The following is a 6,000-nucleotide window of genomic DNA, read 5'->3' as shown; positions in this document are numbered from 1 at the left end:
CCAGGGGGCGTATTTTTCAAATAAGCGTCCGCATGTTTTGTTCGCTCGTTCAGACATAGAGGCGTCAACAGACCGCAAAGAGCGAACGGTTCATTTGAATAGCCACCCCCTTTTTCTGAACGAGCGAGCGCTAATAGCGTCCGGCTCTGAATCAGGGCCCTAGCACAATAATTAGGTAATTGCTGCAAGCACAGGAGGGATATTCTGAACACACTGTAGCACAATGATTAGGTAATTGCTGCAAGCACAGGAGGGATATTCTGAACACACTGTAGCACAATGATTAGGTAATTGCTCCAAGCACAGGAGGGATATTCTGAACACACTGGAGCACAATGATTAGGTAATTGCTCTAAGCACAGGAGGGATATTCTGAGCACACTGGAGCACAATGATTAGGTAATTGCTGCAAGCACAGGAGTGATATTCTGAGCACACTGGAGCACAATGATTAGGTAATTGCTGCAAGCACAGGAGAGAGATTCTGAGCACACTGAGCACAATGATTAGGTAATTGCTCCAAGCACAGGAGAGAAATTCTGAACACACTGGAGCACAATGATTAGGTAATTGCTGCATTACAGGAGAGATAATCTGAACACACTGGAACACAAGAGTCGGCACTGGTAATCACAGAAGTAACACAAGGACAGACCTGGAATGAAGTAGCATCAGCAGACACTGGAAAATGACAACATTGTTCAGGCAACTTCCTGTTGTAGGATTCGGTCCTAAATATCCTCAGGCAGCTGCTCATTGGATCACAAGATCAGCTGGAAGACTAGCAAGGCTGTCATTGGAGGAAACTGGTCAGGTGAGATAAACCAACATGGCTGCGCCCATACCTGCAAACACAGGAGCCTAGACACATGCATGGAGGTCCTACCAGACCCGGGGAGAATCTTCAGCCATAACCCACCACTGCTACTGACGTCCGAATGCCTCAGAGCCTAAAGACATCAGTCCAGCAGTGAGTAAAGGCCGATCCCAGGCCGGATCCTGACAACTAGTTTCCTCAGTGTATCTCTAGTCCCCACAGTGTCCCTCCAGCCTTCAGTGTATCTCCAGTCCCCACAGTGTCCAGAATCCAGAAATAATTGTTCATACAAACTGAGAATCCTTCAGAATTAATGGAACTAGATGATTTACAGAACCTCCTACAACCTTTACTAAGAACAGCCACAATTGTCCCAGTTCCTTCAGGACAGAAGAACAAAGGCTTTTCCTAATAGGAGGACATCAGGATTCTTTTGCACCAACCTCAACGTGAGGAGGCTAAACAACTATGTCAGTGTCAGACCATTTTGCATGGGAAGAGTGAATTTGATCCTCTCCGCTATCGGCCAGGAGGATTTCCTCACACCCATAGACCTGCAGAACGCTTCCTCTTATGTTGTAATTTAGCACAGGAAGTGTCTCAGGTGCTGGATCAGAGACACCATTACCCGCTCATCAACCTTCCTTTTGTCCTGGCAACTTCTATATGGACCCTTACAGAAATGCTGCTGCAGAGATAAGAGATCTGGGGGCCTAGATGTGGCCACATCTATACATCATCCTGGTTGTAGGAGAATCAGAACATGTGACAGATGCCAAGAAAATACAGGTGATGACCTTATTGCAGAAACATGGCCGGGTTGTGGTCAGGACAGAAAGTCAGCTTGTTCCCTCACAGCAAATACAATGTCTAGGAGCACAAATACCATCCAGCACACAGTAACTCTGTCAGAGGAAAGGCGTCTCAGACAATAGTACTTAGCGTATGATGTACAGATTCATCACCGCTCACCAATGAGGAGAGCGCTGCAATTATTGGGAATGTTCTCAGCCATAGGAATAGTTCCTTGGGCAAGATGGCACTAACGAAACTGGATCAGAACCTTTATATATCCCTGTCTATACCTTCTAAAATCCTTCCTATAAACCTCTAAGAATAACGCTAATTTGCGTATGCAGTCTAACCGCAAATAAAGACAGGAGTGGAATCTGTGGTTCCAACGCACAAGTATTATTCAGGTAAAAGTACAGTCAGTTACACGCAATTGATACATACACAATTTAGGCGTAAAAGGAAATATTACAGACCCAAGTACAGTATACATACGCTGCGCCTCCGGACCCAGAGATAGACCTCAGACTAGAGACCCTCAGTTCATACAACCTTCAGCATGGACTAAAAAAAACAGTATTCGGGCACACATATTTATCCTCATCAGACTGAAGCAGGACAATGGGGAATTGCTGATGTCATTGGTTCCCAGAAGAGAAGCATATGTTACAGCACATTTAACAGGCTGTTTCAAATATACTCTCCCTGCCTCTAACAGCAGGGGAATCTTTCTAGTAACACCTTCTGTACATTCCAACAGTTTAAACATTTTGTTGCTTGTAGGTTCTGCGATCCATAACTTGAGTTTGCATGATGCGATCTCTCCACCGATAATACCGGAATGCTGTAAAAAGCATACGCATCAGAACAAGACCAAACACAACTTGCTTATCATGTATAATACCTTAGTTATCAAAAACCTTTATTTCTACTTCAGGGTCCATAGGGTATCCACAGGATACCTTGGGGGGGTATAGGTGATAACGTCAGGCATCGGGCACCATAGAGTTAAGTTTTCAGTCCTCCCAGGATGCACTAGGGTCCCCCTCCTATACCCCGCCCCCGAGCCAAGGCATCTCAGTTTAGTTTGGTGCCAGGCCGGAGTCGGGTGCACCTGTTGGAGTGGGGGATAAGAAGAGCCCCTGAAGTTTTCTTCAAGCAGCTGTGGCTGCACATCTGGAAGTACAGCATGGACACTCAGTCCTGACGTCCATGCTGTCTTCCCTACACCCCCGCCGGTACCAGAACGCCGGTACCGATCCGGGGATGCTGGTAAGCATCTGGGGTCACAGCTAGCGGTGACCCCATATGTTCAGGACCATGGCCGGAATCAAGGGGGACAGCAAGGTAAGCAGTGGGGTCCCGCGGTGGGTCCCCGCTGTTACATGGTCCAGAGTCCCCAGGCAGGGGGCTCCTTGGGGACTGGCTGCAGCGTGGAGCCAGGTATATAACCTGCGCTTCCACTACCCCCCTGGGACAGCGGACCGCAGCAGAGCGGTAGTGCTGCGGCGTCCCGGGGGTTAAATGCATGCCAGGGGAGCGCGCCTTCCCTGTCTCACAGCCGGCGCCTCCCCCGCTGCACACAGCCCTCTCTGCACACGCCGACTGGCCCTGTGGCAGCGCTCCTCCCCCAGGCCAGCCTCCTCTAAGCTCCTCGGCGGCCATCTTCACAACCGCATGGTGAACGCTGCTGGAAGCCTGGAATCAGAGGCATCGTGGTCTGGGTCCCCCCGCATACCTCTCCGATTTGGTACAGGTCTGTGTATGCAGCGCTGTGTCCTACCAGACTCTGTGTCTAGGTAGTTGAGAACAAGAGCTGATAGTGCAGGAATTGATTTTTCTTTGCATTGTATGTGACTGTGCTAGCGCTGCTGCCTGTACTTCTATTACTGTCAGCTTTATTACTGTCCCTGTCTTTCTGCTAAAGCCCTTGTTGTGCGGTGCTGCAGGGTGGTCTCTCACTATACGAACAGGTATTGTTGAGAGGGGTCACATATTTACCATTATGTCTGAGAGTGATTTCCCTGTACAGCTTCGGTGTGCTACGTGCAAGGCACCTATAGCGGAGGGGGAGGGTAGCGCGGAAGGGCTATGCCGTCCGTGTTATTTATTGGCGCAACCTATTACGGTCACAGCACTGGTATAGGAGCCGCCCTGGGCTTGTTTCGCCAAAGCGCTTACAATCCTCGTGGGCCAGTTAGCTCCGCAGCCTCCATTCACTCAGATGGGAGTGTCCCAGCAGTCAGTGGTGTCGTCACCCATGCAGGGTTTCCCGAGACAATTAATGGTATCCCACAGTCTCCCTATTTCCCCTCCTCAGGTCTCTCATGAGCCTGCGTGGGTTAATTCGTTAACAAGCTCTGTACAGCAGTTGTCAGACGTGTTGCAGGGGGAGTCTGTGATGCGGCCCCACAAGCGGCCGGTGGCATCTCAGTCCGCTCCTTATGAGGATGACGATAGGACATCCGATGATGGAGAGATTCTGGATCCTTCTGACCAGGAACCTCCCCGTCCTAAAGAGTCGGACGCTAAGTCTAAGGTGTATATACCTGGCCTTATTCGTGCAGTCCGGACTGCTTTAGTTATTGAGGATGAGGAACCTCCGGTATCTAAGTCCAAATACGCCTTTTTCAAAGAGGTTAAAGGAGATGCCACAGTGTTTCCTCTTTTGGGACAATTAGTTGACCACCTAGAGGAAGCGTGGAAACAGCCAGGCAAACGATATCAGCCTCAAAGGCGTTTAGCAGTGGCGTATCCATTTGCGGACAATTATTTTGCTAAGTGGCAATCACCTCCACAGGTGGATTCTCATGTGCCTTGTCCGTAGTGCCACGTTACCCATGCCATCCATGTCCTCCCTTAAGGATGCTACGGACCGCAAGGTAGAAATCTGCTTGAAGTCCGTCTATTCCCCTGCAGGGGGGGCAGCACAGCCAGCTATGGCCATTTGCTGGGTTGCCAGAGCTATGGAGCGCTGGGCTGATACGTTGGAGGCATCCTTCGATCCCGACTGTTCGGCTGAGCAGGCGGAGTTGATAGGCAATCTCCGAGATTCAGCCACTTATATCAACGAAGCGGCCTTAGATATTAGTACCCTGGCGTCTCGAATTTCTTCGGCAGCAGTGGCTGCTCGTCGCACTTTGTGGTTGCGACCCTGGAAGGCGGATGCTGATTCCAAAAAGGGTTTGGGGGCATTGCCTTTTAACGGAGAGGTTCTCTTCGGTCCGGACCTGTACAAGATTATAGCCACGCTGGCGGCAGCTAAATCAGCATGTCTCCCGTCGGCTGCTGTTCCTTCTGGTTCAGGTATATCGTCCTTTCGGGCTTACAGGGCCCAGGGTAGGCCTAAAGCACAGTCTTTTCCCCGTCAGGCTGGCCCCAAAAAATCGTCCAAGCCCCGGAAGCAGGCCTGGAGTACCAGATGTCCGGCCCCTAAGCCAGGTGACAAGCCTGCGGCCTGACGGTCCGGGCCTCCCTTTGGGGGTTCCCAAAGTGGGAGGCCGCCTGCTGCAGTTCGCCCGGTGTTGGTCGGTCACCACGACAGACACTTGGGTTCTCGAGGTGGTCTCACACGGGTATGCCCTCTCCTTCCGGCACAGACCCCCGGCTCGATTCTTCACCACGGGTCTACCATCAGACCGGAACAAAGCCACGGAGCTGCGGAAGGTTTTGCACGCTATGCTCCAGGATGGAGTTATAGTGCCTGTTCCATTATCCCAGAAGGGCCAGGGTTTCTATTCCAATCTCTTTTTGGTGCAGAAACCCAATGGGTCGTTTCGTCCGATTCTCAACCTCAAAGCTCTCAACAAATCTTTGCGGGTACCGAAGTTCCGGATGGAGACCCTATGGTCCATCATTCTGGCGCTGGAACCTGGGGACTACATGGTGTCATTGGATATACAGGACGCTTACCTGCATGTCCCTATTCTTTTGCGCCATCAGCAGTTCCTCAGGTTTGCAATCCGCAGCGACCACTTCCAGTTCCGGGCGTTATCTTTTGGCCTGGCGACAGCACCACGTGTTTTCACCAAGGTGATGGCGGTCATGGCGGCTTCCCTGCGGCTGCAGGGGGTCCGCATGTTGCCGTACTTGGACGACCTTCTCTTAGTGGCAGGACCTCCGGAGCTCCTTCTCCGACACTTGGACCTGACCATTGCGCTACTGCAACGGCACGGCTGGTTGATAAACTGGCAGAAGTCCACCCTGATCCCGTCTCAGCGGATTCTGCACCTCGGAGCCTTATTGGACTCGGGACAGCAAAGGATCTTTGTGACGGGGGAAAAGATCGCTGCCTTACAGTCGAGGGTATGCAGTTGTCTGCAGAGCCGCCGGGTGTCTCTGCACTCGGCGATGAGGTTACTGGGCTCCATGGTGTCGGTATTCGACATGGT

This window comes from Taudactylus pleione, unplaced genomic scaffold (genome assembly GCF_031769625.1).
Source record: "Taudactylus pleione unplaced genomic scaffold, aTauple2 ptg000459l, whole genome shotgun sequence".
In the NCBI taxonomy this organism is placed as follows: Eukaryota; Metazoa; Chordata; class Amphibia; order Anura; family Myobatrachidae; genus Taudactylus; species Taudactylus pleione.
This window is presented reverse-complemented; position numbering follows the sequence as displayed.